Source organism: Cryptomeria japonica, chromosome 10 (genome assembly GCF_030272615.1).
Source record: "Cryptomeria japonica chromosome 10, Sugi_1.0, whole genome shotgun sequence".
Taxonomy (NCBI): Eukaryota; Viridiplantae; Streptophyta; class Pinopsida; order Cupressales; family Cupressaceae; genus Cryptomeria; species Cryptomeria japonica.
In genome coordinates, this window is record NC_081414.1 from 228,255,211 (window position 1) to 228,264,759 (window position 9,549).

General features: G+C 38.1%; 1 protein-coding gene across 1 annotated transcript in view; it reads right to left on the bottom strand.

Moving 5' to 3' along the window:
* Positions 1–1,323, bottom strand: part of LOC131077808 (eukaryotic translation initiation factor) — a 139,796-nt gene extending 138,473 nt beyond the window's left edge. Inside the window, exons 1-2 of the mRNA XM_059213215.1 lie at positions 1,079–1,323; positions 502–684 (exon numbers count right to left, since the gene is read on the bottom strand). The gene's annotated coding sequence lies outside the window, so the exon portion shown is untranslated. The remainder of the gene's footprint in view (positions 1–501; positions 685–1,078) is intronic.
* Positions 1,324–9,549: the final 8,226 nt, after the last annotated feature.

Consider the following 9,549-nt stretch of genomic DNA (forward strand, 5'->3'; position numbering starts at 1 on the left):
CTATTTATTCAATAAAGATTGCTCTCACCATCTCAACAAAAGAGGAATCTCTCTAAAGGCGTCCAGTTTCCCAAATTGCTTCAGTTAGAAAGCCAATTTCAATCTGCTCGTCTGCAACTTCCATTACGATGCCAACGGTCAATAGCCACAGATTCAATCCCCCCAAAATAGACATCCTAGCTTCTATAACTTGGTGAGCTTGCTGGCAAAGGTTGTGATTTAGGAGCGCAAATAATAATGGCTAAATCAGAATTGAACCCAAAGCCCTCATTAATCCTATCATTCACAACCCTGGGTCTCCCCTTTCCAAACAAAATAATTCTGAGTGCTATTTTGTATGCGTCAAAATAAACTTAACTAACAGGGAATCAAATAAAGCAATACCAACAAAGAAAACATAAAATTATAACTTCAACCTCCAAAATATTGTTTAAAGCTTTCAACAATAAAACAAAAAAATACAGAACTGAAGGCCAAAACAGTGCAGATATTTGCACTTACCGTTACAGAGATTTATTTACTTGTCCGGTAAGACCACAAATTTGAAATTGATGGAGGAATCGGCAAGAAGCACAGAAGCCCAACCTTCCCTGGAATTCACAAACCGCTACAACTGAACCTCAGATCTTACTGCAGAAGCCTCTGAATCCTCGCCTTCCACTGCTAAGAAACCCGATCGATGATCTAAAACACCACAAAAACCACTATTACCACAATTTCAATCTTTGCCCGCCACAATCATGAGCTCTTAATTTCCACTCCTAAAGCCCGCCCGAGCAGGACCTCCTAGTTTTCGGTCGTAAAATTTTGTAACCCTATAATAACGTTTAGAAAAACCCTTCAATCTATCTTACTTCACCTAGTATTGAAAAGAGGCTCCTTTGTGGAGCTATAAGGCTAAAAGACCAATTCTTTTACTACGTATCAGAGCAAACTAGCTGTAATACCAACAGCCAGGTATCATAAGAAAGTTATCTTTAAATAAATCCTGCCGTCTATGGAACCATTTTGCAAACAGTCTATCCTGAAATCTTATGAATCTGTTAAAGAAAATGCGCCTCAGTAGGCCTTAGCCTACCTGCAATTGTCGCATAGCATAGATGATATCTGCAAGTATGGAGAGTAGAAAAGTTAAAAAGGGTGCTCAAATAGCCAGCATAGAGTAGTGAACTTCAAGATAAATGGCCGCCATTAAGCTTTCAATGCGCTCCATTTTCCAGCATAATTCTATCTATATAAAAAATGTTAGCTGGGTGGAGGAAATCGATTAATTAAAGCTTTGATGTGAAAGGAAAAAGAAGCAGCGAAGAAAAGAAAGTGAAGGGTGGCGGAAAGAAAGCAACAGAGTACGACGTACTTAACAAGTTTGCGATGAAAGCAATTAAAACCCGCCAAAGTTTATAAATAAGACACGAGAAATCATTTGCTTTATATTTTAAAATGGAATGTGAAAGACAGAATGTAGAAAAATGAGAGAAAAAATTGAAGAGGGGAGGAAGAGGATTTTTATTTTATTTTATTTTTAAAGAAAGTGAGAGTGACATGCATGAATTTAATTGAAGTAGTAATTAGAAAAATATGATGGTAAATAGAAAGGTAAGTTTCGAAAATGAAATGAAAATTTTTATTGATATTTATGAGATCATTTAGTCTATGAGTTTTAGGATTTGGAACTCAAATTGTCTGATATATACGAAACAACTAATAACTTCATTAGTTAGTTCTTGTTGTTTACCAACTCTTTATTGATTTTGCTTCTTTTAATGGATTTTGTTCAGGTTACTTGTCGTTTTTGTTATCTTCTCTTCTTCAAACAAGGTCGCTAAACATTGTCTTTTAGCATATATGTGTACTTAACATAAAATTCTAAAGATGCAAATTGGAAAGTGTTCTTAATATAAAATGAATTCACATGTATGAACTATAATTTTGGATAGGTATTGGACCTTAAAAAATACACTTCATTCGTTGTCAAGAAATGTTTCAAGTTAGAATTGAGCTTTTTATGCCCGTAGGTAGTATAGTTTTGTTGGAGGTGTCTATCTTTTGCAAACACAAAACATCGGCCTACATTAAATCATGATGATGTAAAATGTATTTTGTATGTGCTTCCAAGCTAGGAGAACTAAAAGACAAATTTGAAACAAATGAAAATGAGTTTGTAGAGTGATATTGGCTTTCTAAGCTTCAATTTAGATCGCTTTATAAATGAAAGAGATATAATATTTTTTTTAAGTTAATGAGACTCTCTGGGTAGCCATATCAACTATCTTTGAAGTGGTTTGTTGCAAAATATCCTCGAGAAGAGTATCTAGGTTGTTGACTAGAAACTTAGAATGTTGATAATAAGCTAAAACTTACTTGTGATGAGCTTATCATTCATGTCGTATTATTTCAATTGCACTTATAGAAGTTGATTCAATTGTAAACACTAACAATTTGTGTCTATCAACATTTGCATATTAGCAATGCACAAATAAGATGTGACTCATTAGTACTACATGTGGGGATAATAACACTAGCCATATATGGAAGGCTAATATCCTAGTCAACGTTTTTTCCACTATATTTGTTGTTTTGTTAGGGTTGCATGGGGAAACAAACTTGTTGGTTATCTATTCCACCAAACTTGAATTTGTATAGGAATTATTTCTAGTAGCTTTTTTAATGTTGGATCTCAATTTGTTTGATGATAATGGGTTGCAAATCTCAGATGAGGATGTAGTAACAAGCTCTTCCACAGTGGTTTTCAACTTGGTTTGACACATCAGGTGTATTGGGGTTTGTGATAGGGATTGTATCGATGATGTTGGTGGTGGCAAAAGAAGGCCAAACATTAGGTGAAGGAGGGTTGATAGAATAGACTAATGAAGACACCGACAATGGCATTTGATGATTCATCTAAATCATAGTCATTGAAAAATCCAAGTCATTGCTCATGACCATGTCACCCTTCATTTCATATAGGTTCCAACTTTTGACCCCAAAGATTTCATGCTTGAATCCCTCCATGTGTAACTAGAGAAAGCATCTTGCAACATCTTAGTCAGTTGAGCCAAACTTGGGTCTAATTTAGAGTTAAATTTATAGTTAAATCTCAAAGAAATCAAGAAAACAATTTTCTTCTTGAAGATGAAATATGTACATGATTTTGAATTGATAAAAAGGAGATTCAAAAATTTTGTAATGCCTCACATGGATTTGGTAGCTATAATATAAGCATAAGTAGCCTCTTCTATTATAGCAAAGGTTTTGAGCCATCAACATCGCTTGACTTAGGGTACTCGATTTATTAGTGTATGATCTCATGGGTGTTTTCTAGCACCATTATATCTCCCTTCCTCCATTAGAATGTTTGGAATTCATAAGACTAAGGCTTGGGTCTTGAATTCCTATATTATTTTCCCTAAACTCTTGAGACTTTGATTGTTATAATAATTTCTTTATTGGCTTTTTGGAATTCTATTTATAGTCCAAGGAAGATGAGGAAGGGACAAGAGAAAGAAGAGTGGGAAGATGCTATTAAGATGAATTATTATAAAATTATAATGAGTGTTTACTATTAATGCTTTAAGTTTTAGGCCAATGTGAAGAAACAATTTTTTGCTCATTTATGATTCAATAAATTTCAATTGACGTGCAACAATTAGTTGCATTTATCCATATAATTGGAAGTCATGACCATTTCATCCAATTGGTGTTGCACAATATACCCATTTTTTATTCCAGTTTCCTCTAGAAGACATGTTGCAACAATTAAGACAATCTAAGCACCTATTCTTCAAAAATAATTAGCTGATCATATTTAAGTCCATAGTTAATTAAGCACTATGATGATTTAGGATCATTCAATTGAACTTATGAACTAAATTAGATGTATCAAGCTAAAGCCTCAATAACTTACACAAAAATAAAGGACTCTTGATAATGAATTATAACATACAAAGGTCTAAAAATTAAAGAACTTTTACATTGTATTACAAGTTAGTGATTAAGAATTGTATAACTATGCTCGCGAAAAATGACTATGCTCGCGAAAGGCAGAATCAAGTCTTCTCTCTGCGATCATCCCTTCCCCCTGCGAGGTGTTTATCATGGCTATGGAAACCGTTTTGTGGTTCTGGCAAATGATGATAGGGCAAACGAATTGAGTAGAGAAAAATCTCGAATCACCAAACAGGAAGCTTTCTTTGCTAAAACAAAATACCCACTGTTTGTTTCGGCTAGGGCTTCCCTTCCTCCGCTCCAAGGTAGGGATCGAAATTGGCAGCCGGTAAGGCACCGAAATAAGAAGGCAGAAGGACAATCAAACTGCTTTAATCAATACTCTAGCCTTGGGCATAAGGAAGGTTCTGTAAAACCTAACCGAACAAACAGTCCCATGGCTTCAGCCACTGAAATGTCTGCTGGCAAATCTTCCAAAGATAGCCCCAATGGGATAATCATTGATATTGATTCCCAAATAGTGGATATGTATCAAATGCATTGCAACGAAAGACTGTTTTTTGCACGATGGAAAGGTTGGGGGATTCCATCTGAGCAAATTGCCAACTGGGTGGCATCTTCTCTCAATAATCAGGTAAAAATTGACATCCTCCCTGATCAGTTCTTAGCTATTGAATGCGGTAATCAAAATTTAAGAAATTCAGTACTAAATAAGGGTTTATCTAAGTTCATGGGCTTAGGGTTTGACTGTTGGGAGTGGCATACCCTCTTTCATCCTTCGCAATTAAATTCATGTATGGTTAATAGAGCTATATCACTCGAAAAAATCCCAATTGAATTAAGAAATAATGACTTTTTAAGAATTTTAGGGAATAAAATAGGCAAATTTGTAGAAGTTAAAAAATCGGCTTTAAGCTTCTTTAACAATCTTTTGATTGTCAACATGAATATAAACATTAAAACCGTCGAACCAGTAACACTAAGGTATGACAGTCTGTGTTTATCCCTTGAATTATCCTTCTACAATGGTCCTTTCGAAATGGATAGACCAAGGAAGTTCCCCTCAAAAAATGCTCTCCCTAAATTAACATCTGAATTAAGAATAGCTCCAATTAGATTTGTGGATGGAGGGGGTTTCTCCATCACAGGCTTTAATAACTCCAGCACTAATCTACCTTCTCCGGTTCTATGTCATCAGAAATCCCTAATTAAGTCTCCATGTCCTCAGCCCCAACCACCTCCATTTGTTATCCCTCCTATGGGTGACCCTTATAGCGGGGTTGGTAATTTGGAAGAAGGGGAAATTTGTGAGTGGCTCCCCCAGATTGAACAATCCGGCATGACAATTATGTCACCATTGGGCTCTCTTACCCCACAAGAGAGAGAGAGAGAGAGAGAGAGAGAGAGAGAGAGAGAGAACTCCTTAAAAACTCCCCCTCTGCGGGATCTTACTACCCTGTCACTTTCAAAAGATAAGGGTAATTCTCCCCAAGATCTAGAAATGACTTCAAGGCAATCCCATCAAGTCTTCCCAGTCTCAAATCTGAAAACCCCTCTAGAGGAAGAGGCTAGTCTTTCATCCCCAGAGGCTAATCCTGACACAACTATAGCTTCTGAGGCTGACCAAGTATCTAAGGAAGTTGATATCATCGCCAATTTCATAGGGGAAGAAGTAGTAAACGACCTCATGGTTCAATTGATTGATGAAATCTGTGACAACGAAGAATTGGAAAGACAAAGGGATCTCCTCGTTAATAATCTAGTAAATATTACTAGAGTTAACTTAGAAATAGAGGAACTCTTCATAGCACCAGAGAACGCGGAAAATCAACATCCTAACACCTTGGGCATTCTCTGCTCTGTTAAAAGCAAAGATTCTCTAGATTGTGCTAAATTTAGTAAAAGAAGGGGTAGGAGATCCCTAGCCGAATTGAGATTGAAGGATGGAGAAGCTAGGGATCAGTCCAAAATATCTACTCTTTTTAATATAGGGGAGGGGAAGTTCCTCCCCACAGAGCCATGAAAATCATAACATGGAATGTTAGGGGATTGACTGCCCCTAACAAACAACGCATCTTAAAGCATTGTATCTCTGACTCTAAACTTGACTTAATATTAATTCAAGAAACAAAAATGAATGCATCTGAGATATCTCTCTTTGGGCAAAAACTAGGGGTTAGACAACTTAATCATTCTCCAGCCTCTGGTGCTTCAGGGGGCTTAGCTATCATTTGGGATCCTAGAACCCTTTTGTTCATACCACTAGAGATCCAGCTGAACTGGATAGGAGGAGAGGTTGTAAACTACAAAAATAACCTCAGATTCAAACTAATTAATGTTTATGGCCCCATCCAGAACAAGGAAAAGGTGAAAGTGTGGAAGGAAATTGAGATCTTTCTTAAAAGCTTTCCGAACGACCTTAGTATCATTGGGGGAGATTTTAATGTCATCACTAAAGCCTCATATAAAAGAGGAGGAAGCAGCAAGCTTCCCCCTTTAGCTATAGACTTCAATCTCTGGATCAACAGGAATTCCCTATTGCAAATCAAGACGACAGAGAATGCCTTTACCTGGAACAATAGAAGATCTGGTTTTTGTAATATAGCAGAGAAACTTGATAGGTGCTTTATCTATGGTGGGCTCTCAGAACTGAATTACTCCTTGAAGGCAGAGCCTCTTCCTTTATCAGGATCAGACCATTTCCCACTCCAATTAAACTTATTATCCGACTATACCCCAAAAAAATGTCCCTTCAAATTTGAGAATATGTGGTACAGAGATGATAACTTTCTAAGCTTACTTGAAAAATGGTGGAGTAGCTCCATTTTCTCAGGTTCAAAGATGTTTATTGTTGCAAGTAAGCTAAAACTTATAAAAAGGAAACTCTTAGAGTGGAATAGGACCAATTTTGGTAACATCTTTGACAAAAGAACATTAATAGAGAATGATCTCAATAGGGTTAATATTGAGGTCCTAGAGAGGGGGATGGATGAGCACCTTTTCCTTAAGGAGAAGGCCCTTCTCTCGGAATATGAAAAGATACTATCCTGTGAAGAGATTTTCTGGAAACAAAAATCCAGGGAGACTTGGCTGAAGGATGGGGACCGAAATACTAAGTTCTTCCATAATAGCACCAAGCAAAGAAGAGGGGTCAACCGAATTTCTCAAATTATGAACAACCATAGTTCCATCCTGTCTAAACCAGATATGGTTGAGTTTGAAGCAGCTAAGTTCTATGAGAACATCCTGAACAATCTTGAAGGCTCTAACCTTAAGGGCCAACTCGACTTCATTAAGAATATCCCGAAACTCATAACCAATGACCGCAACCAAATCCTTTTAAAGAAATTCTCTATGGAGGAGGTTAAATCTACCCTCTTCAAGATGAATCCAGACAAAGCTCTGGGTCCAAATGGCTTCTCCACTAGCTTTTTTCAAAAATGCTGGGATTTCATGGGAACAGAAATCACGGAGGCCTTGGAAGGGGTAAGGAACTCAAGAAACATTCTTAAAGAAGTCAACAACACCTTCCTCGCCCTCATTCCAAAAAAAGAAAACCCAGAGAGCTTCAATGACTTCAGACCAATTGCTCTCTGCAACTCTTTGTACAAACTTTTAACTAAAACCTTAGCAGCTAGACTCCAAAATCTCCTTCCCTTAATTATCAGTGAGGAACAAACTGGCTTCGTTATGGAAAGATCAATCTATGATGGGGTGATTATCGCCCAGGAAGCTCTGCATTCAGTTCAGCTTAACAAATCACCAAGCATGTTAATCAAATTGGACATTAGTAAAGCTTATGATAAAGTTGATTGGTGCTTCCTCTGCAAATGCTTGGAAGCCTTTGGCTTTTCGAAAACTTGGATCAACCTCATCTTCTAATGCATATCCACCCCTAGATTCTCGGTTCTAGTTAATGGCTCCCCAGTAGGCTTCTTTAGTAGCTCGAGAGGGCTAAGGCAGGGGGACCCTATATCTCCCTTTCTTTTTATCATTATGGTTGAAGCCCTAGGAAGAGCTATTTCGATGGCCAAAAAGAAAGGAAAGATTCAAGGTATTCCCATCGCCAGTGGCCTCCCCTCCTTTACCCACCAGCAATTCGTGGATGACACTATGCTCTTTGGACAAGGTAACATAGGGGAGGCCCGCGCTTTTAAAAATATTCTCAATTCCTACATGAGAGCCTCAGGTCAAGAGGTTAATCTAGCTAAATCTGCTATCTTTATGTTCAACATAGACCCCCCTCTAGAAAAAGACATTTGCAGAGTCCTGGAAATTAGTATAGGATCCCTTCCTTGCAAATATTTAGGCATTCCCCTTGACAGAGGTAGGAGGCCCTCTAATTTATGGGATAACTTAGTGGATAAGATCAAATCTAGAATCAGTACCTGAAAAGGGAAATGGCTCTCTTCGACTGGCAGAGCTACTTTGGTTAAATCAGTCTTATCAGCTATGCCCATTTTCCAGCTTTCCCTTCAACGGCTATCCTCTTCCAAACTTGCTGAAATCAATAAGCATCTTAAAACTTTCTTCTGGCAGGGAACTGATAACAACCACAAAATCTCACTTATCTCCTGGGACAAGATATGCTCACCCAAAGAGGATGGGGGTATTGGCATCAAAAACCTTTGATACCAAGGAAGAGCATTGGGGGCAAAGTTTGTTTGGAGATTATTTAGATTCCCGCATCTCAAATGGGCAAGATTACTTAACCTCAAGTACCTTAATGGAGATGACCCATCCCAAATCTTTAGGGAGCCCAACCCCCCAAGAGGCTCCTGCCTTTGGAATTTTATGCTTGAATGTAGGAAGATCATCATGGATAGGCTTACATGGAACCTAGGCTCAGGGGACAAAGCTCTCTTTTGGTCAGATTCATGGGGAGGATATAAAGCCATTGAAAACATCCATGACTTTGGGATTACCTGAGCCCTTTTTGAAGCAAATAGAGGTCCCCTGTTAAACAGTTACCTATCCCCTTCAAAGGAGGGGGTTGGCTGGCAATGGATCAAAAGGGACGATGAAGTCATACTGATAGGGGACAAGCATAAACTCTTATCCATTCTCAATTCTAGGAACTTTGTCCTAAGTCATGATAAGGACAAGCTTGTATGGGAAGGCTCCTTAACAGGAGAATACAATGCCAAGGATGGGTACTCTCACATATCCAAAGCAGTTTTAAGGCCTAAGGTAGAACTCCCACTAAATCTTTGCTGGGATAGGAATTGTTTGCCTAAGGCAGGCATTTTCTCCTGGCTTGCAATCCAAAGCAAACTCCTCACTACGGACAAATTTAGACGAATGGGCTATGAGGGCCCTAGCAGATGTCCCCTACGCGAAGCAGAGGAAGAGGACACCAATCATATTCTCCTTAACTGTCCCTGTGCTCATCAATGCTAGATATGGTTTACCAATAAACTTGAATGGTCTACAGCCTTTCCCAACACCATCCTAGGAATGCTTACAGCTTGGCCTCTTCTTAACCGGTGCTGTCTCTTCGAGGGATTATGGAGAGCTCTCCCATCATCCATAATATGGGAACTTTGGAAAGAAAGAAATAGGCGCATCTTTAAGAATGAAAAACTAGATGTCCTAAGAATCATT